Below are 24483 nucleotides of genomic sequence, written 5' to 3'. Positions count from 1 at the left end.
TTGAAAACGTGCGCACAACACGCGGTGCACGTCTATTTCGAGAAGCACAATTCAGCCATCACTTCGGAAGAAATTAATTCTGCATGTAGAGAAAAAAAAAAAAACTCGCGTGTTTCCGTTCGATGAACAAACTCCCATCACTTAAGCCAATTGGACGGACAAGTTGCCGGCGCATGGCGTTTCATTATAATTATTATTGTCGTGGACATCTCGTCTGTCGCGTCGGTCGCGTCGGTCGCGTCGGTCGCGTCGGTCGCGTCTCCCCGCGGGCTGGTCGGCGGAGCCTCCCACGCTCGACACTCGACACTGCCACCTCTCTGCATGCAGTGTTTCAAGCTAGACGGCAAAACTGTGTCCTTTTACACTGAATCAGTAGGGCCATGCATAGGGGCAGCCATTTTTCGCGAAAAAAATCTGAACGCCTGTTAGACTGCAACAATGCATATCCACATCAGCTGTTTTTTTTTCCCTTGTGATTGGTGGCTTTCCGCGAGAGAAGTCGTTGCCTTATTTGGCCGAGCCACTCAGGACGCGTTTGCTTCGGAAATGAATCACCGTTATTGGTGTTGTAACAATCGAAATGTACCCTGAAAAAAATTCACCCAACCGTGAAACGAAGACGATGCTGCAGTGATATTTAACTTCCAGCTAGTCTCGGAATCTTTTCGCGAAATATGCATGCCCCTAGGCATGCATTTTTCGCGAAAAGATTTCGAGACTAGTTGAAATTCAAAACGCTGTAGTATCGTCTGTGTTTCGTGATTTGTAGAGACCGGAAAAATTCGCGAATTCATTTCGCGATAGGCTAATATACAAATAGTTATACCTCAGTGCTGCCTCTGCTATTGGTTCACAACTCACCTGGATGACTCTGGGCCAATGAGAAACACCCGACCAAAAGCTTTATACGAATCACAGGCTGCTACGTTGGGACATCTCACAAGACAGCAAGCAGCCAATGAGTGGGTGGTATTTGACCGAGTGTACGTAGAACTGTGGAGTTCATCCTGCAGGTCATTGAACCCGCGAATTTTTCCGGTCCCTAATCATAGGGTTCCCTGGCCGAAAGATTTTGTAACCGCCGCTGTAGATATGTCTTTGTAAGCTGCAGGAGACGAGGGACGTAACGCCTAAGTGCAAGGGCGACAGCAGGGACACCCAGGCCTTCCGAATTATTATCTTTTTTTTTTAAGTTGAACTTATTTGGGCACATTACAAAAAAAATGATGAGAGTGAATTGTTTACGTTGCAAAACAAATTTACAGGATGGAAAAAAACAAACCTACATACAAATAAAAAATTATATATGTAATTTTAAAATCTCACAATTCAGTGAGTCATATTGAATACCAGTCCACATCATTAAAACATATTTATTTATCGCAATTATTAGCGATAGAAATAGTGTTCATAAACATTTTCAATTGTATTTATGTAAGTGAAGTTATGTTCCAGTAAGTATGACTTAATTGCATCATAAATGATTACATTACGATGTAACAATTAATTAAAGTTAATAAATTAGAATAAACATTCAGCATATTTATTGATTTTTACTATCAATTAAAATTTCCCTTGATAATTTTACTAAATTAAATAATTATTTTATACGCGTATTTATATTAATTTTGAATACTGAGTATTTATTCTAACTTTGTAGTTTAGTTCAATTTATACTTTACCAGCTTATTTTACAATATCACTCCAGTCATTTTATTATTTTATTTCCATTAATTATTTGCATGCTAAACTAAACTTATTTTTTATCACGCCAAGTAATTATCCGTTTTTATTACCTCAGGTACGAAGCATATTACACTGCTAACAAATTTAGGTAGACATTAATTATCGGAACAAATTGCTGTTCTAATAGCCGACACGGCAGAGTAATCGTTGGCTGCGATCTCAACAAGACGCTAAACGACCAATGAAAAGCCAGTTTCGCAGCAGAAAATTTTGTTTCGGCTCGCTCCATTAAGAAGGAAACACAATTATACAGAGAGAAAGAAAAAAATGGCTCAGTTTCATGCAACTGGTTCTTGTATCAGAAAACAACAATTACTTTTTTCCATACGCTGCCAGCAACTCTCGACACCAGTACTGGTCCTGATCCAATGCCATCGGGGCAAAACTGCCCAATGTCCGACTCGGCATGGAACCGAAATACCACTGTTCTGAATGTCCTGCTCTGCCTAATACACTACCAGCAACTCTCGACATCAGCAACTATTGGGCTTTGCTTTCTTGTTAATTGACAGCATGTGGTAAAATTATTAATATTATTATTAACTGCATGTCATTTAAGGATGCCTAAATGGGAAAGAAAGGAAGATCTCTGCTTATGGCTGTAAGTGTATTTGTGGGAGGGGTTCGGGCTAAGGAGGGAGGGGAAGCCTTCTGTCCACAGACGAGAAAGCCAAAACCCGAAGTTCATGCTTTTTTTCCGTATCTTTAATGTAGCTATCCTAACCAAATCAACCGTCCACAATGTTTTAAAGTACCGTCAGTTGGGGTAACATTGGCCCTTTGAGGGTAACTTTGGCCCAAGAGAAAAAAACATGTTAAACCATGTTACAACTCTTCAAAATATTTATTAGATGTGATGATACATATGTTACCCCAACTGACGGTATTTATAATGTAGCCAACCTAACCTAATTGACCATTAGTATCCTTTTATCAACACCGCCAGTAGTTGGAAATGGGGGGTTCAAGCACAGGCGCAGGAGCCAGGAGCCCGCCATCTTGGATGACGTCATCGGCGGCCATCTTGGATGACGTCATCGGCGGCCATCTTGGATGACGTCATCATGACCTTTGACCTTGACCTTGTCAATCTATGCTAATCCATATGCTAATCTATGCTAATCTGTATGCTAATCCATACTAATCCATATGTTAATCCATGCTAATCCATATGCTAATCCATATGCTAATCCATGATAATCCATATGTTAATCCATGCTAATCCATCCGCCATTTTATATTTCTAGAAATTTCCACCAACTTCGAATCGTGACGTCACCGTTGCACTTTTCGTCACGGCCGCCATCTTGGATTTGAATTTTTTTTTCGAACTTTTGAAATTCGATGTAATCATCAGCCGCCATCTTGTTTCGTCTGCTGGTGGCCGCCATCTTGTTTCGTCTGCTGCATGCCGCCATCTTGTTTCCGTCTGCTGGAGGCAGCCATCTTGCGACGTCATATAGTTCTGTTGGTCGCCACCAGATAGCAGCAGGGATTATTTTATTTTTTTTCTTTAACTAAAATAATTTCAGTGACGAGGCTGGGATTCGATCCATGGGACGTGAAAACGTCCAGGATGTCGTGGTTACGAGGCGGACACCTTGACCACTAGACCACGAGACCAATTGGGATATGGTGGAATAAATAATCTATATATGCCACGTACTGACGTCAAGTTTTATGATAAAAGGGGGGAGGGTGTCTTTGCCTTCCCAAATGCATGAAATTCAAATTATTATTATACCATCGCCATCTTTAATTCCAGCACAGAATACCAGATGGCGCCAAATTCAAATATTAGTTAGGGAGTCGGCAGGCAGGTGTCGCATGCCGCCATCTTGGTTCTCAAGTTGGCTGGTAGATGTCGCTAGTATCGCGCGCCAAATTCAAAAATTAGTTACCAGAGGCGCCGCCATCTTGGTTCTCAAGTTGGCTGGTAGATGTCGCTAGTATCGCGCGCCAAATTCAAAAATTAGTTGCCAGAGGCGTCGCCATCTTGGTTCTCAAGTTGGCTGGTAGATGGCGCCACCGTCGCCATATTTTAGTTCATACAATCGATACCAGATGACGCCACCATCGCCATCTTTAGTTCCTAGTGTTGCTACCAGAGTGTGCCACCGTCGCCATCTTTAATTCCTAAAGTTACCGCCGGAGCGCGCCACCATCGCCATCTTTAATTCATAAAGTCGCTACCGGATGGCACCACTGTCGGCCATCTTTAATTCAAGGTATTGTCGCCGGATGGTGCCAAGTTTGAATTTAAAAACCTACAAGTGTTATGCAATGTGTAACCAGTCGAGATAAGTTTGGAACCTGTAGCCATATTATTATTATTATTTATTAATGTATGTTTATTAAATATGATAGAGTATTTATAAAATATTGGTGTTGTGTAGAGTCTCTCTCTCTTCTCGTAGTGGCGGAAGACATCTCGAAGGTAGTGTTAGAATTTATGTATTAAAGCAATCACTCTAGCTGAGGAGACTAATAACTTATAGTTACAATTCAATAATAGCGGCAATTAAATGTTTTGAAATTAAAGCAAACAACGTAAATGTTAAACACATATTTATTTAAATCTTATTACAAACAGCAAGGGTTAAGAACAATCGATGATTTAAAAGAAGTAAATAACGAGTAATAAAATCACATAATATTCACACACTACACATCATAGTGACAAAGGCAACATTAACTCGAGACCCAATACCTAAATATTTATTATAACTACAAGTTACATAGGGTATAATATACTCTGAAATACATATTAAAGAGAAAATTGATATAAATAACATTATACTTTGCTCAATAGTTCCAGAAGTAATTAACGCACTGCTACACGAGCAATTTCAACAGTTCTTTCATCACTAGTGTTTTCTGTGGAACATACTTGAGTGGTGTCTTCACTGATCGGACCTAGATGACTGAGATCTCGGGTTCGACTCTTGCGAGATGTAGGAAGGCGAAGCTGACGCCTGCGTTTATGCTGGACTGCTACTGATGTAGTAGGTGCTGGCGATGTGGGACTCATCTGGGTACAGCTAGATGATGTCTGTACTGGCGAAGTCTGGCCACATGCAGATGCTGGCGGTGACTGAATAGTTGGTAGGTTGAATGCATGTGCGAAAACCTCTTCAGGTGTTGCAGGGAGAACTGTATCGTCTCTCATCATATTCACACTACAATGTCCATAGCCCAGACATTTGATAACTTCTAGAGGCGTATCTTGAGGTCCTGGGTTTAAAACCTGTTTCACGTGAAACACAGCGTCACAACTCTCCGAAAAATGTTTTTAAAACACCGTCGATCCACTCACTATAATCAACAGTGCCTAGCCCAGGTGTTACACTGGAGTATATCCTGTTCGGTTGAAAGTTAGACATCTCTGTTAACTACTTCTGCGGTAGGTCCTATAGGTTATGTTGCCTTTGTCACTATGATGTGCAGTGTGTGAATATTATGTACTTTTATTGTTCATTATTTAATTCTTTTGAATCAGTGTTTCTTCTTATCCCTTGCTGTTTGTAATAAGATTTAAATAAATATGTGTTTAACATTTAAGTTGTTTGCTTTAATTTCAAAAAACCATTTAATTGCCGCTATTATTGAATTGTAACTATAAGTTATTAGTCTCCTCAGCTAGAGTGATTGCTTTAATACATAAATTCTAACACTACCTTCGAGATGTCTTCCGCCACTACGAGAAGAAGAGAGAGTCTCTACACAACACCAATATTTTATAAATACTCTATCATATTTAATAAACATACATTATTAATTAATAATAATATGGCTACAGGTTCCAAACTTATCTCGACTGGTTACACATTGCATAACACTTGGCGCCATCCGGCAGTAACTTTAAGAATTAAAGATGGCGACGGTGGCGCACTCCGGCAGTAACTTTAAGAATTAAAGATGGCGATGGTGGCACACTCTGGTAGCAACACTAGGAACTAAAGATGGCGATGGTGGCGTCATCTGGTATCGATTGTATGAACTAAAATATGGCGACGGTGGCGCCATCTACCAGCCAACTTGAGAACCAAGATGGCGGCGCCTCTGGCAACTAATTTTTGAATTTGGCGCGCGATACTAGCGACATCTACCAGCCAACTTGAGAACCAAGATGGCGGCGTCTCTGGCAACTAATTTTTGAATTTGGCGCGCGATACTAGCGACATCTACCAGCCAACTTGAGAACCAAGATGGCGGCGCCTCTGGTAACTAATTTTTGAATTTGGCGCGCGATACTAGCGACATCTACCAGCCAACTTGAGAACCAAGATGGCGGCGCCTATGGTAACTAATTTTTGAATTTGGCGCGCGATACTAGCGACATCTACCAGCCAACTTGAGAACCAAGATGGCGGCGCCTCTGGTAACTAATTTTTGAATTTAGCGCCATCTGGTAGTCTGTGCTGGAATTAAAGATGGCGGCTGTATAATAATTTTAATTTAAAATGTGGGGCCTTAGGTATGCATTAAGGAAGGCAAAAACACCCTCCTCCCCCATTTATCATAAACTTGCCGTCAGTACGTAGCATATATAGATTATTTATTCCACCATATCCCAATTGGTCTCGTGGTCTAGCTTATCTGCCTCGAGCGACATAACTGAAGACAAACGAGATAACTGAAGTCTTATATAGCTCTAAACCCGAACCGATAAAAGTGAGGGCAATCGCACTTGTGTACCCAGCTTTACATCCTACGATGTCTTAGGCTTAGTACGGGGAGCTATTGGTTTAGGAGTCGCAGGCTTCGGTAGAGCTATTGGTTTAGGAGCAGCAGGCTTCGAACCTGTATTGATGAGAGAAAGTAATTTATGTATATCATTCTTCATGCTATCGACAGTGCGAGCCATTTGTGTAAACCGCTGAGTGTTATCTATGCTACTTACACTTATTGTCTGGAAAGCATCTGTTAAGTTTGATGTTAGCACATCTTTAACACTAGTCAAAATCGATTCACGCAACTTTCCTTCAAATGAAAAGAGCTTATTTTCCAACACCGAAGTAAACATGTCACTTAATTTTATTAGCATTTCAGAAAGATTTTTATTCAGTTGATCCACAGAGTGCTGCTTATTCGTTTCCATAGTATGCAAGTAGTTGGTAAGCTCTAATTGTACACTTCTCATGTTAGTGAGTGAGCTATTGAGTCCAGTAAACCATTGCTTCAACTCATCCGAAATGGTTCTTAAGGCATGAGTAATCAATCCGGAAATACCGTCAACATAGTTTTTATTAACAGCATCATCAGGATCTTTAGGTGTAGCCACGCGTTTCAAACGTTTACCATCCGCACTGCATTGTCCATCATATGTAGGAATCAAACACGACTCATACTGACGTTTACGACTCCCACCACCAAACTTGGAGACGCTATTGTTCATTCTTCAATGATGCACAACTATGAAGTGGTCGAAACCGCAACGATATCGTCCTTTAAGTAGGGGACTGTCCTTTACAATCACCAGAAACCCATGCTCATGTTTCCAGCATAATGAGCACATATCTTTAAAAATATTAAATGCCATGTCTGTGTTTACATGATCATCATAAGCGTGACGTAAATTAAGTTCGTCCATGCGGAAAAGTACTATAAAATTCGCGTTATCGCGGAGCAAATGTTTGGGTATACAGCTATATGTCTGACACAGGTATATGCAGTCTACCTTGGCATGTCTGCCCATGGAAAAGTACTCTTTAATTATGCCTTGCTTCTCGCACGCAACATCGTCGAAAATAATCACCGAATTAGGCTTCGCTTCGTCAGGGGGCACCACATTGGTATTATCGTTAAATGGAAAATACTCCACTCCTTCCACCGAGCGTAGAACATTGGCTAAGCGCAAGTACTTTGGCTGTTGTAGTGATTTCGAGTATAGGTACACGTTTTCGAACCGAAGACCGTTTGGTTCCTCTAGTAAACTCAGTAGTACACACGTTTTTCCGCAGTTGGATGGGCCTGCGATTATGCATCGAACAGTTGAGGGTAATAAAGACCCATGTCGCGAATCACAAGCATCTACTTCATCATCATTAGTGATGCATACTGGTAACGACTCGCTCTGTGCTACGAGCTCCATGACACTGAGTGTAAACCTATAAAACAGGCATACTTATAAAGAATACTATCAGTTCGTTGTTATGACTCGAGCAAGAAGGAAGGTACAGAAAGGTGGAGGGTTAATAAATTCTGTTATTAACAAGCTACCAATTGAACTACACCTGCCAGGATATCAATACTGTGGTCCAGGGACGAAATTATCGAAACGACTAGCACGTGGTGACTCAGGCATAAATTCTCTAGACAAAGCATGCAAGCAGCATGATATTAGCTATTCGCAAAGCAATAATCTAAGTGACAGACACATAGCAGATGGTATATTAGCAGACACAGCTGCGCAAATTGCAAAGAATTCAGGGACGAAATTCGGGGAGAAAGTTGCGGCTTGGGGTGTAAATAAAATCATGCGTGTTAAACGTAAACTTGGATCGGGCATAAGACACAAACCTATGAAGAAAAAACAGAATAGGAAAGCACCCATAAAGAAGGGTGGACTGTTGCCCTTTATTTTCCCAGCATTGGCTGCGCTAGGTAGTTTGATTGGTGGAGCTGCAGGCATAGCCAAATCTGTTAACACTGCTAAGAACCAGGTGAAATTGCTAAGTCAAAATGCTCAGCATAATGCTAAAATGCAGGCACTAGCACACATTTCAAAAAACGGGTCCGGCCTCTTCTTGCAACCTTACCCAGTGATGGGAGGAGGAGGAAGGCAGAAACCAAGAAGCAAGAAGAAGGGAAACAAGAAACAATAATAAATAACTTACCGAAACGACCTCTTACCAATGTAGACTTAAAGATAGCAATAAAAAAATTAAAAATTCCCTACTTTAGAGATGTGTTTATGAGGAACAACCTACCAAGAAAACCATGGCATAACGAATGTGCTATTATTAATTTAGATTCCTCTGAAGGCCCTGGAAGTCATTGGGTTTCCTTTAGCAAGAAGGGTCTGAATGTTACATATTACGATAGTTTTGGAGATTTACCTCCACCCCTGGAACTAAGACAATATTTGAATCCATCAAATATAACCTACAACTATACTAGGCAGCAGAGAATGAACTCATGGAACTGTGGTCATTTATGCATACAGTTTCTGCTCTCTGTATATAAGAAACACAAGTGAGAGTTTAGGCTCACAGTTCAAAAACGAGGGAAAGTGGCACCACATAGAGAGACGTAATCGTATAACCTGAAATGTCGATTACGTTAATACTAACGGGAAACAGTTCGGAACTATGTTCCACACACTTTCCTCCATTGGAACTTAGTGGTGGAGAGTGGGAAATGGCTCTTGTCGACTTTCACAGCTATAATAGCATTCCTAATGTACATGAAACAAACCATTATTTTCGTTATATCTTAAAGGGTGAAGAGCAGTCCCACGAGCTGATTCTACCAACAGGCAGTTATGAAATTGCGGACATTGAGATGTATGTGAAACAAAAGCTACCAGCTAACATCATCTTCACACTAAGAGGCAACCCCAACACACTACAGTGTGCAATGTATAGTGATGCAGCAATAGATTTTCGTGCAAATGATACTCTACGAAGCATGCTTGGCTTTGAAGCTGGAATCTACAAGGAAGGAATAGTACATGAATCAACACTGGCTGTGAATATCCTTCCAGTGAACGTCATACGTATTACAACCAATATCGTCGGCAACAGTTTTCTCAACGGAAAGGTAAACAGCACGCTACATGAGTTTGCTCCACTTGTACCACCCGGATATAAAATAACGGAACTACCAAAAAGTCTCATTTATACTCCAGTCACCGTCAAGAGAATACAGGAACTGATTGTGTGGGTTGTTGACCAGGACGGTTACCTAATTAACTTTCGAAACGAACAAATCACTTTACGTCTACATCTGAGGAAATATGGGCGTGAAATACTTTAATCTGTATAAAGGTAGGGGAGTGACGAAACCTAGAGTCAGTGGATCACGAGACCTCAAGCGACTAACACGTGTAAACGTACGCTTACTTAAGAATTTGGGGTATAAAGTTAATCAAAATGGCCGATAGTATTTTAGAAATTGAACAGCCGATACAATACGATGATGACATTACCAAAAGTGAATACCATTCTTATAGGCCATTCCTACATGGTCCCTATGAAGCAAGCTCTGAGGTAAGAATTTCAATACAAAATGCTGATATCTACACTCTAATCTCCAAGAGCATTCTACGCATACGTGGCACTTTCACCAAGGCAGATGGTACAGCACCGGATAATGCAAAAATTATAAACAATGGAATAATGCATATGATGAGTCGGATAGCATATGAGCTGAATGGTGTTCAGATTGATGAGTGTCGAGATGTGGGGACTGTATCTACCGTGAAAAACTACTTGTCACGCACAAGTGATGAAAATGGACTTAGTGAAATGTCAGGGTGGAGTCTCGAAGAGAACTACAGCCTTCCTGTTACTGCAGCTGGACAGTTTGAGATTTGTGTGCCACTAAACCATCTGCTCGGATTCGCAGAAGACTATAAGCATATTATCATAAATGCAAAGCAAGAGCTAGTGATAGTATTGGCAAATACATTTACTAATGCCATTGTAGATGTAAGTGTCCAACCACAACAAGTGTCATTAACTCTAAATAGCTTCGAATGGCTTGTTCCACAGATCACTGTTTCACCATCCCAAAGAACACGGCTTCTTCGACTGGTGGAGAAGGGAAAAAATATCGACCTAGCTTTTAGATCGTGGAGCATAGAATCATATCCTAGTTTACCACATGCTCAAACAATTTCTTGGAATGTGAAATCGAGTTTTTCCACAGAGAAGCCACGGTATATAATCGTAGCATTTCAAACTGCTAGACATAACACCATTAATGCTGATAAATCGAGATTTGATCACTGCGACGTAAAGAATATCAAAGTATACCTCAACTCAGAAAGCTACCCCTACATTGATTTAGAAAACAATTTCACTAATGGATATTACTTACTTGCATATAACATGTATGCAAACTTCCAGTCGAGTTTCTATGGACGGCAATGTGCACCGCTTTTGACTCCTCAAAGTTTCAAAGACAGAGCAACTCTGTTTATGTTTGATGTATCTCGCCAGGATGAAAGGATTGCTTCAAATGTAATAGATTGCAAAATTGAAGTTACAACTTCAAGGAACATCCCTGCTTTAACTCAAGCCTTTGCGATTATACTACATGATAGACTTGTATCGTATAACCCAATAGACAAAACTGTTAAAATACTGACCTAGAAAGGATATTGGCTTAGTCTCGTCTCGACTGCCATGACGAAATGTGTAAACCTCCAAGGCTTCTCAAGTCAGTATGGGTTTATTATCAAGGAACTTAGCATTGCAGATGAAGAAGGAAATGTAATAACACGTAACTTTCAACCTCCATTTAAATGGCGATATCTCACCAGGAAGCATCAAAAAACAAATGCTTGGCTCACTAGAAATTTTCATGGTTTACATTGGGAACACGGACTCTTTCCTTATGCTTCAATACCCAACATATTGACAAGTCATCTGACCGGACCTGTATTGGTTGTAGGAATAGAGCAGAAACGGTGGCTGGCTAGCTATTGTAAGCATAATGTGCTAATATTAGATGTACAAATATGACGACGGTGGCGCCATCTACCAGCCAACTTGAGAACCAAGATGGCGACGCCTCTGGCAACTAATTTTTGAATTTGGCGCGCGATACTAGCGACATCTACCAGCCAACTTGAGAACCAAGATGGCGGCGCCTCTGGTAACTAATTTTTGAATTTGGCGCGCGATACTAGCGACATCTACCAGCCAACTTGAGAACCAAGATGGCGGCATGCGACACCTGCCTGCCGACTCCCTAACTAATATTTGAATTTGGCGCCATCTGGTAGTCTGTGCTGGAATTAAAGATGGCGATGGTATAATAATAATTTGAATTTCATGCATTTGGGAAGGCAAAGACACCCTCCCCCCTTTTATCATAAAACTTGACGTCAGTACGTGGCATATATAGATTATTTATTCCACCATATCCCAATTGGTCTCGTGGTCTAGTGGTCAAGGTGTCCGCCTCGTAACCACGACATCCTGGACGTTTTCACGTCCCATGGATCGAATCCCAGCCTCGTCACTGAAATTATTTTAGTTAAAGAAAAAAAAAAAATAATCCCTGCTGCTATCTGGTGGCGACCAACAGAACTATATGACGTCGCAAGATGGCTGCCTCCAGCAGACGGAAACAAGATGGCGGCCTGCAGCAGACGAAACAAGATGGCGGCCACCAGCAGACGAAAACAAGATGGCGGCCACCAGCAGACGAAAACAAGATGGCGGTTGATGTTTACATCGAATTTCAAAAGTTCGAAAAAAAAATTTAAATCCAAGATGGCGCCCGTGACACAAAGTGCAACGGTGACGTCACGATTCGAAGTTGGTGGAAATTTCTAGAAATATAAAATGGCGGATGGATTAGCATGGATTAACATATGGATTAGCATGGATTAACATATGGATTAGCATGGATTAACATATGGATTAGCATAGATTGGCATACTAATTGGCATAGATTGGCATAGATTAGCATACGGATTGGCATAGATTGGCATAGATTAGCATAGATTGACAAGGTCAAGGTCAAAGGTCATGATGACGTCATCCAAGATGGCCGCCGATGACGTCATCCAAGATGGCCGCCGATGACGTCATCCAAGATGGCGGGCTCCTGGCTCCTGCGCCTGTGCTTGAACCCCCCATTTCCAACTACTACCGCCATATTTATTTATAATGAACAAAAAAAAAACCGAACATGCACGATCGGGCGTTTGGCTCACTCGTCTGTGAAAAGAAGGCTTCCCTGCAGGGAGAGGGTCGCATGCACCGTGTGCTCTCTGTGCTGGGATTGGCCAGCCACGTCACAGGACAGAGTGCAGAGGCGTGGCCAGGTGTAAGCCCCGGAGCCCTCCTTTCCAGGATTTACAAGAAAAAAAATACTCAAGACCTACCTGAGTTTACAGTAAGATTACTTTAGAAGAAATTACTGTGCGCTGCAATAATGCGTTACTTCTCATTACAGACCGATATGCCCCGTGGGATAGGAATTGTGTTTCCAAGTTATCTACATTTAGTGCTGCTTCGCATATCTAACTTTTTTTTTAGCGAAATCTTTAAATAATTGACATAAGAATGAAGACAATTAAATAAAAAAAACATAAATGTTCAATTTTCTTTTACCAAACAAAATTATTATATGTGTGATCGTTGGAGTTCTGAAAGTCTACTATTCCCAAAGATTTTTAGTGCGACAATGAATATTTATTAATCAAATTCCACTACAAAGAAAACTTGCTCATAAGCAGAGACCTGTAAAATTCGCGATTTCAAATCCCTAAAGGTTAGACTCCATTATCCTCTACGCACTCGTGCAAATCACATCTGCTGATTGGTTACCGACTCGTAACACCTGTTGACTGGAATGATCGTGATTCGCTAATTCTTCTGTTAAAGATTTTTCATTGGCCCAGAGTCCTTCAGATAAACTGTGGGCCAATCACTGAAGCAAAATAATGTCAAAAGTATTTGGACTCTATCCTATCGCAAAATGAATCCGCGAATTTTACAGGTCTCTACTCATAAGTAGGAACACCTGTATTTCGCGAATACATTTCGTGTCAAGGTATTTCACAAAATACTGTAGCTTTTCTCCTGTGGTTATTGGCTGAGGTCGGGGAGAGGTGTCGTCCCGCTCTTAACGGGGCCAATGAGAATGTGGTCACCGTACTGCTGCACCCTCACAATTTGCCATGACTAGGGACGCGGAAAATTCGCGGGTTCATTTCGTGTTATGCTAAAATTCAAATAATTATACCTTAGTGCTGCTTCTGTCATTGGTTCACTGTTAATCTGGAGGACTGAGGGCCAGTTAGAGACCCATCACTCATGGAAGTGTCGAATCACAGGCCACCCAGTCGAGACGACTCACAAGTCAGCAGCCAAATGAACAGTTTGGCATTTGCCCGAGTGTGTAGAGGATATTGGAGTCTATCCTGGAGGTCATTGAACCCGCGAATTTTCCGGGTCTCTAGCCATGACTCTTAGAAAAAGCTACAGTGTTTTGTGAAATACCTTGAAATGAAATCGCGAAATACAGGTGTCCCTACTCATAAGCAATGACGTGAGGGTGACAGAAAGTCCTGGCTACGGGCTTGCATGGCAGCGACTCATGCCGAGTAAGCCCCCAGGATTTGGCTTACGGGATGGAATGGGCAAACGAGAACACATGAGACAGATGGCGGCTCCACCAATCAGAGGGGCTGACACGGATAGAAGTGGACGGCGCCGGCCAATAAGCTCGGCTCAGCTCCAGCTCTGGGTCTTCGTGCAGTCATACGGCACGTATTACACACGCGAGACCGCGCGCGCAGGGCCTAACTGTAAACAGAGGCCTGACTGGCTCCCTCTGCTAGCAATCACAGCCCGCGGCGTTGCCAGCTCTCGGTAACAGTAGCGGCGACAGCGGGAGACCTAAGATGCACATAAAGTTCTGCCATTCACGATTACACCCGAACAATTCAGCTTCGGCCAACTTCGGGATTTGTTTTCTTTTTGCGCAGGAAAAATGAATTCAAATATTAAAATTGGTTGGTTAGATTAGCTACATTAAAACACTTTAAAACACTATGGATGGTTAATTAGGTTAGTATAGCTAGATTAAAATAAACAGAGAAATATAAAAATATATAAATAAACCCGAGGTTGGCCGAAGGTGAATATTCGGGCGTGTTCGGGCAGGGACAGAACTTGATGTACATCTTAGGCTTCCCGCGACAGCAGGTCGCGCGCCATGTTTACCAACCCATCGATTCAAAATGGCGCGTAGGACGTTCGTGTGCACACGAGGGAAATTAATATATTTTATTTCTGTTACGCACGCATGGCGCAACAACAAATGAGAGTGGAGTAAGAAGCCATTTTGGCGAAACCCGAGAACTGTTCGTATTTAACAATCATATTGTGGCAAGAAATTGTCTCAATATTATAATTCTCAGGTGTGATTTCTGCTCTAAAAATAATTAATAATATTATTAATAAGTCACCAGCACAAAAAAAAGTAAATAAAAAATGGGTCGTGGTTAGAATGGTTAACTAACAATTTTATATGACCATTATTAATTTATAAGTTGAAAAACTGTGCTCACAAATTGTTGGTAAGCTGTTACAAAAAAAAACGTGAGGTTGAGAAATGCCAACCTCAAAAATTAAGTTTTCAATATGAGGAAAACATATACTTACATTTCTTAAAAAATATTAACGAAAATAAAAAATAAAAATTTTCGAAAATTCTCAGTTCAGAATTTATGGAATTGCGTATTAACGGAGTGACGTATTGTTTATAATGGAAATATATATATACTTTAGGATAATTACTACCATTGTTCAATTATTAGGTTAACAATGAAATAAGCATGGCTGCAAAGCAAAATTATTGTGTGTGTGCTTTGCTCGTGAGGTTTTTTTTTTTTTTTCAATAGAAACTGAGGTGATTTTCAGCGCTCAGACTTTGCGGCTATGCAGGTTTCAATATATTTTAAACAAAAGATAAAGCATTATTACAAAGTGTTTCTGCTGTTCCGAATTGAAAAATAAACCATCTTAAATGTAATTTGGTTAATATTTCAAGCAACCACAAGAGAAAAAAAAACATCTGCTACCAACTGTTTACTTTCGAAAAGTTAACAACTTTCAGGTTGTTAGTTTGTCTCTAATTCTCGCACAATTCTCGTACTTCCAAAGAAAATAAGAGCGTTAGTTATTGCATTGATTTGCCACTCTTTTATTTTCCTTGCTTTGTGAACTGCTATCAATGAAAACATGCCAAGATGTTATTTTTAGCCGTGAAATGTGGCAGCACCGTGCTCTTGTGGCATGTCACCAAATATCGTGATAGGACAATGTGGGAAACTCTGGCCGATTGGCGAAGCGCGAGGCAATTTACTGCATTGCTTTCAAGCTATTTTCACTCCACGCCGCTAGATGGTATTACTCTCACGCACGTTGTAAAAAAAATTGGTTGTCTGTAAAGTCGGTTTACGGACGATAGTTTAACGTGACAACGTCATAACAAAACAGTGATGAAATGATTGCATACTTTTATGAATACAATTGAATCATTTTTATTGAATTATCACTATTTTGTAGGGATACAAAGAAGGAGTGAAATTAAATCTACAATTTAATTGATAAATTTACTTTTATTTGCACTCATTAATACAAATATGTTTATTACTTTAACGAAGAGATTATTTTAACTATAACATTTATACATGTTTGCTATTTAACTTCTTCCAATAGGAAAAGTAGGAAACGAATGGGACTGTTCAAGTTTAATGTGCCTCGAAAAAGTCAAATCGAATGTTGTTCCAATCGAGTGGAAGAGAGATAGATGCGGCGCAAGCGTACAATGAGCGTAACGGGACACAGCGTAACGGGACAATGTGCGTTACGGGACACTTTCTCGTGCGTGCAACCGGCGTTCATCGATTTATTAGACGTTGTCACGTCAATAAAACGTAGTTACAGTCCACGCCGCCAGGTTCGCTGACAACACTTGTCTCGCGTATTTCTCAAGAGTTTCTCCTATGTTGTCCCTATTGCAATGTTTGGTGTGACGCAAGGAGTAAATAAGAGTTGGCTTACACAAGAACGTATGCAAAAAAATCATTTGAGGGAGGATAGAACCACTTTGTCCGCTGTTTGCTTCCGAATTATTTCCTTGTGTTGGTGGGAATGCTGTCCCCCCACCCCTGGGCCTACTTACTGCTACGGAAGTAGCTTCTCTGAGCGGGTTGAGAGAAGGAAGCCTAAGATGTACATCAAGCTCTGTCCCTGCCCGAATATTCAGCTTCGGCCAACCTCGGGATTTGTTTTATTTTTGCGCAGGAAAAATGAATTCAAATATATTTAAAATGGTCGGTTAGGTTAGCTACATTAAAACACTTTAAAACACTATGAATGGTTAGTTAGGTTAGTATAGCTACATTAAAATAAACAGAGAAATATATATATATATTTATTTATTTATTTATTCAATTTTTGTTCTGTAGATCCCATATGGAGGTAAGGACTCCGGGATATAGAACAAGTCAGTTAATACAAATATATACATATATACAAACAAACTGTACAACTACAAAAAAAAATATTACACAGTACTTTTTACATTTCAAACGTAAGAAAGAGATTAAAAAAAAACATGGGTACATAAAAAAGAACATGGGTACACAAGAAATTGTATAAACTGAAGTCTAAACCTCAGAGTGAAGAGTTAATTTACAAAACTCAATATATTTCTCGTTTTCTGATGTATTTAAATAAAATTTACCAGAGTTTAGTTTTATTATCTGTTATTAGGTCAAAGAATTCTATAAGAGAGTAGGAAGGATGTTCTAAGAGAACTTGTTTGATTGTTCTTTTGAATATATATATATATATATATATATATATATATATATATATATATATATATATATATATGTATAAATAAACCAGAGGTTGGTTTAAGGTGAATATTCGGGCGTGTTCGGGCAGGGACAGAACTTGATGTACATCTAAGGCTTCCCGTTGAGAAGGGACAGAGGCATGCCTAGAGCTCTTCTGTATTTTCGCCGATTTCGTGTTTAGTGCGGGAAACTGACACGGCAGCGCTGTAATACGCGTTCAGTTCCAGACTAGGAAGAGTCACTTCTATAGCCTGTATGTTCTATGGCCAGAGGCGCTGGGACAGCCAGGTGCTGGCTTGTTGACACTCCAACCCGCTAACAGAACACCAAGGCCCAGCTGCCAGATATACCGTCAGAGCTCACGAGACATGCGCATGTGACTTCTGATTCGCTCCGCAGAAACATCACTGCTTCAATCGAATACACATGGCGAAACAAATATTTATGCGCTTGCTATATAACAAAATATTTTGTCGGAATAACCAAATTCGGTGATTAACAAAATCGACTTGTCACACCTAACGGAATAAACAGTTAAGTTGTTGGGTCAACAAAATCTTTCCTACTACAAAATATATTATTTTTTCTGAACCAGCACAATGTATTTATTTCGCCCTATACAAGAAAGTATTTTGTTGAGGCAAACAAACTTTACTCTCGGTGTACACATGTAGCGAGTTGATGCACCAATGAATACGTACACGGTGGTAACCAAAATACGCCATATTGGTTTCAACAGTTTTGTGCCACATCAATTTTTTATCGTTTAAAATTGAAATTTTGCTCAGGCAAACGCAATAAGAGATTTACCAACACAGTGTACATTAATAGTATCATGACAGTAATAGCCACTCCCAAAAATAAATTAAAATTAAAAGCCAGTGACTTCACAGGGTAAATGGGCATTATATTAATTTATATACTATGATATGACGAAGCCAAATTTTGATAATTGTTTTGGCCTAAAAGCTGTTAAAACCGGATGGCGTCTTTCGGGTACTGTCTCTCCTCTTTGAGTTGTGTTACCGTTTCAGTGAGTTAGTGTACTGTTTCAGTGAGTAAGTGCACTGTTTCAGCTTTGAATATATATACATACTGTATAGAAGTCGCGAGTGGATAGGATTTACTCTACGTTTTTCAGAAGCGTATGATGAGCAGCTTGAGAACTTCACCGCTGCAGTGCGCTGCCGTAACGCCCTGTATCGTCTTAGTTGTTATTTATACGTTAGAGCGCAGCACTGTCGCCCGCTGTCATTCCCCTGCACCCCCCCATCAATCATTCACTGCAGCTGAAGGTCGTTCAACGGGAGGGGAAAGGGGTGTTTGAAGAGTTCGACACTTGTCCGCTAGGGACCACCACAAGTCGATGCCCTAGAGATGGTGGCGATTGCGGCGGTGAATTAACCAACTACCTCAAAACCGTATTAGAAATTTTAACCTGGGCTGGCGACTTATATACAGTATATATATTCAAAGGTTTCAGTGAGATATTGTCCATATAGGCGAACTAGGCAACCGCCTAGGGCGCCAAGTAGCTGGGGGCGGCGCAGCACGACACATAACAGCTGATATAATATGTTTAACGATTATTGAAACTAGATGAAAATGGATTTTTGTAACAGTTTGTAATGTTTATATTGATATAAGTAATTATTTAAAGTCCACGGTGACCTGCTTATGTTTTGTAATAAGTAAAAAAGTAAAAAAAAAACACAAGCCTACTTACATTTGATTTTTGACAAAATCTTAGGCTTACGTGATGTATTTTGAGGCAAGGAAAAATTTTTATGGGTGTCTGGCGGGAAGGGGGGGGGAGGCATTAAGGTTTTTCGCCTAGGGCGTCAATTTACCTTGCACCGGCCCTGTCTACTGTTTTAGTGAGTTACTGTACTGTTTCAGTGAGTTAGTGTATGTACTGTCTCAGCAAAACTATAAAAAAAAAGGTACGCAGTCAGCTTTTTAAAGAAAAATACTGAACGAAGTGGAGCAAAGACAAAACACAGGACCGCGCCCAAGGGAATCTGGGTTCGAGACCCATACAAGCATCCTGAAATCGATCCCAATGCCATCACAGATGAATGCTGGGATATTTCTTAAGAATAGGCCGAGTCTTACCTTGAAGAAACGGGATGTTTTACACACGTATAACATGATTGGTTAGGTGTTGAACTAAGACGAGAGAAAAAGTGAAATCACTGCGCCAGTATGAACCTCGAGCGATGTAATGGAGAAACGCGAAAGAAAGAACGAAAGAAACGATCTAGCGCAGTCTGTCACAAGTGGTCCAGCCACGAGACAGCCACAGTACAAACACGTTTCAACCAGCCTAATAAGTGCTGGGGCCCCAGAAATAGCAGGGCGGCGCTACGAAAACAGCCTACGGGGCAAATTACAGCCAATACAACACACAAATAAGTCTCTGATAGGAACAGAACATAAGAAAAAAAAATTTAGGTCAGTCAGAAAGCGTGTGGAGAGAAGGAAGAGTTGCAACTTAACACCAAAAAAAAATATGTGTGAGTGGAGTCCTTGTGCGTCAGAAGTGAAAATTCTTGCTTATTAAATTATTAGTAGGGACCGGAAAAATTCGCGGGTTCAATGACCTCTAGTATGAACTCCATAATTCTACGTACACTAGGTCAAATGTCACCCACTCATTGGCTGCTGTCTTGTGAGACGTCCCAACGTAGCAGCCTGTGATTCGATAAAGCTTTGGTCGGGTGTTTCTCATTGGCCCAGAGTCATCCAGGTGAGTTGTGAGCCAACAGCAGAGGCGGAACTGAGGTATAACTATTTGTATTTTAGCCTATCGCGAAATGAATTCGCGAATTTTTCTCTAATTATTAGGTATAAGTATAAACATAATTCTATTCTGCTAAAGCCAGTATGCGAGTGTGAAAGTGTACAAGTATTCAAGTGTGCAAGTATGCTGCGTCATTTCTACCTCTCCCCTGCCGTCACCTCTTCTACGGGTTCCACCACCCCGTACTTAACTATTCCTTACGTGCGATCGGAATTTTTCGTAACGCTCGAAAAACAAGTTTCACTCAAAAATAAATTCCTCTTTCCTCTCTCCCCTTTTCCAGTACCACGCCAGCTCGAGTTAGAAGCATACAAACGACGATTGCACTAGCTCGTACGGCTCCCGTGTGTTGCGATTTGAAATCACAACAAACTTCGCTCATTTCCGAGTGAAAATTTACAATAAACAAGACATCGTTTGGTATGCAGATATGATTCCGTGGCCACAGAGCCCCGGTTGGGGAGAGGTAAGGTGACGTCAGTTGTTACCTCTCTCCCTGACTTCTCAGCTGCACGCCACTGCGCAGACGCAACATTCAAGAGGTCTCAGTGAGCAAGTACACGCACTGCATCGCATGGACAGATCGCACGGCTAAATGTTTCAGGGACTTGCTGGTGGTCCTTGCTCCACCCCCCACCCCCCTTCGCCCACCCGAGAGGACGCGGCTCGTCAAGATGCGACAGCTGACAGCTGACAGCTGACAGCTGCGGGCAGCGACGGTAGATGCTGCGGGCGACATGCCACACACACGCCCTCTCGCGCTGCCAACTCGCCGTGCGAATCCCGGCCGATCTACGATTGACACTAATTTTTTTTGTACACCTGATGGTCACTTGACCTGATACCGTCGACAAAATCTGTGACATATTTTCGTAACTTGCCGTTTTGCGTTTCGTCACCTTCGAAGCTTACAAATTAATCAACGTATGTATATGTGTATATATATATATATGTATATATATATAATATAATATAATATACATAACATAATAGTTTGAGACATGCAAAATTCGCGGATTCATTTCGCGATAGGCTAGCATCAATACAACTATACCTTCGTACCGCTTCTGCGATTGGCCCACATTTTATCCGGGTAACTGTGAGCCAATGGGAAACACTAAACCAAGAAAGTGCCGAATTACGGAAAGTCTAGTTGAGACGTCTCACGCGTCAGTAGCCAATGAACAGGTGTCATTTCCGCGAGTATTTAAAGGACTGTGGAGTCTATCCTAGAGGCAATGAATCCGCGAATTTTGCAGGTCTCTAATAGTTTATGGTCGTCAAAGAAAAATAAGTACCATATTATTGATTAAATGCATAAAATGTTCCTACTACAATTTTTTTTTAATTTTAAAGAGATTATTTTTATCACTATGTGATATATTTAACACGAAACAGTAGCTAGAAAGAATAAATATTTATTTAGGAAGTTGAACTGGCGTTGAAATGGAGTCTCGGTAGTATGAACCCAGCTGATCAAAAAATTTGGCAAGTTCCGAAGTAGTTTAGGATGGATGGATGGATGGATGGATGGATGGATGGATGGATGTGTATATATATATATATATATATATATATATATATATATATATATATATATACATATCAGCATTTGCATTTCCAAAACGATTTTTCGAAAACTTGACCCAATTATCAATATGTTTAGAGATTTCGTGCTCGTAAAACTGTTATTGGCTGAGTTGCGTGATGACTAAACGCATACAGAAATGCATTTCACTGCACGCTGTCGCATTACGGCAACTACTCGGCTAATCCGACAATAACGGTGTTCCGAACATGTCTTGGCCCCAGTAAGTTCTTGTCAGTGGGACTCTGGTGCATTTTATGATAGGTATTCTTTTGCAATTGTATTGAACTTACCTATGCTTTAATTTCTGCCCGTGAAAGACGCAAACAAGTGAAGATCGAAGTGTTCCAAAGCCTAGTAAATAAAAACTACAAAGTAAGAAGCCAGTTGGAACACGGCCTGAAAGTCGGCTAAAGCACCTGTCACAAAACTGACACCTTTATCTTGAACAGAGTGCACGGGCAGTTATCGGGTTTGACGTGCCTGCCTTGATAGGTCGTACCACACTTTGATATCCAAACGTAGATGTTTGTAATAAAATGGGTGCCGTAGGCGGAGACTACAGGAGTGAGAATAAAACTGGCAGACCATCTCCATATTTTCTTTCAAATGATGTTAGAAACAATTTTTGGTACCAGAGTTATAAAATTGCAAACTGTAATTTTTTTGCACATGGAACAGATATAGTAATGGAAAATTACAGATGATCGTAATTTGTACATTTACATGAAACCAACAGTACCACAATAAAAGTGTTCGCAGTAATACTGGGATAGATAAAGATATATAGGCCTATATGTACATACGTATACAGAGATATAGATCTATGTATATACAGGAGAGACATAGAAATATAGTTGGGTAGATAGAGAGAGAATTAGAGAGAGATATGCTTTGTATAGTATGTGTACTTCAGACAAATTACAAAAAAAAAATTGAATGAGACATTACAACGTATGCCGGGCATGTATTATAAATGTAAATCCTGACCGTGCCATGACCTCGAAATTATTATTTTTTATAATTAAATTAAATTAAATTAATAATTCGTAACCTCGAAATGCAATATCATTGGTTGTCAATTGTTACGTTCCCGTGCAACGTGGGAGCAGCAGACACGACAGTGAAATGTCCCGGGACATACGTCTCCGTTTTCCATGCCATTGTAGCACGGGCCTAAACTCTGAACACTACACTATGTTAATGCTACTACTGGTGCCGTTAGTTTGCAAGTGACCGCAATCTCCACCAGTCTAGCAGAGAATGAAGCGAAGTTGCCAGATCCATCTGCATTGCCGTGGTCAAGATGTCAGGATGTCAGGATGCACGGACCAAGATTCGAACGCTGGACCACCCAAGCGCGAATCGAGAGCTTCTCCAAGCTGACCCATTTAACTCAAGTTTCCTCACTTCTTAGTAACAGTACGGACAGCCTATCGTCTTCATTTGTTGTAAATTAGATCTAATGTTTTTTTCTGCCACAAAAATAATATCTCAAATAAAATACAGTTAAGAAAAATAATAAATACAGTAATAAAAAAAATACAATCGCAAAATACTTTGTTCTATAAAACCTTGAATTTTTCACATCATATAAGAACTTCAACGAGTGTGTAACTGAACGATGTGTTTATATTATTGGCATAAATAATGCTTGATATCTTAAGCTACGTACGAAATTAAAATATTTTTACGGTGAAATATATTTTAAAAAAACCACGTAACCATAATCACTCCAAACTCAATGTTAAAAGCATTTTTTTTTTGTTGAAAGCTGCCAATTTATTTATTTCATACTCTAAATTAAATTTACTTCGCACGCGATCGAAATTATTGGCGTAGCCCATTTATAGTCTACAACGATTATAAAATGTATTTAAAATATGACTATCGTTTCAAGTATACAGTTCTACTTTCAGATATACCTATAGTGATAAATAAGTACGCCTACTTATTTACAAAATACGATTATCATATTAACGCTTTGTTTTGACTGAAAAACTTGTGTGTTAATAGATTTTTAAGTCTAGATGAATAAAAACTAAATTTAAGGAATGAACTACAAACTTGTGTAATTTATACCTACTCACAACACTGCCGCATTCCAAAATATTCAACGAAATGGTTTATACAGTGGCGCATGCAGACACTCCAGAATGAAGAAGTTCAAAAACCAATTTTTTAGCAAAGTTTTCCCAAGAAAACGTCGTTTCATCCCGGATCCGCCACTAGGTCAATACAAAATAGTTTGTTGCTAAACCAATTTCTTAGAAAATCATACACACCGCTTTCCAACGGGCTATGTTTGTAGCACACGTTCTGAACCTATTTATGACTACACGCATATACGTTTGAAGCGCTAAAGATTTTCCGGGATAGAGAATTATATTTATGTGATTTATTTTGGGAGCGACATTCCAGGAGTAAAAATAAACTAGAAAAAAATATAAGTATTAATTAATCCTCATCATTAACGAAAATTATCGATTGAACCTTGTTAAATACAAAGTAAATTTTGTTTATGAAAAAAAAAATTTAACCGGAAATGTTAACAGGAATTTATCTAATATCGTAATATACAGACATAACTCTTCGCTATATATATCAACTTATTAAGGTATAGTTTATCATTCAAGAACACTGCATTTACAGGATATAGTGATTTAACGCAGAACTAGTAGTTACGTGGAACTGATAAAATTAAAGTTAATTGTAATCAACAATATACTCCAGCATTACTAAATGTTTGAACCAAATTAACGGTCTCTTGGGAGTAAAGCATTTTTT

General features: G+C 40.0%; 1 protein-coding gene across 1 annotated transcript in view; it reads right to left on the bottom strand.

Moving 5' to 3' along the window:
- LOC134538120 (serine/threonine-protein kinase NIM1-like) overlaps window positions 1–24483 on the bottom strand; it is a 70050-nt gene that overhangs the window by 45351 nt on the left and 216 nt on the right. The gene's annotated exons all lie outside the window — the stretch shown is intronic.

This window comes from Bacillus rossius, chromosome 13, assembly GCF_032445375.1.
Source record: "Bacillus rossius redtenbacheri isolate Brsri chromosome 13, Brsri_v3, whole genome shotgun sequence".
NCBI classification, from domain to species: domain Eukaryota; kingdom Metazoa; phylum Arthropoda; class Insecta; order Phasmatodea; family Bacillidae; genus Bacillus; species Bacillus rossius.
This window is presented reverse-complemented; position numbering and strand designations above follow the sequence as displayed.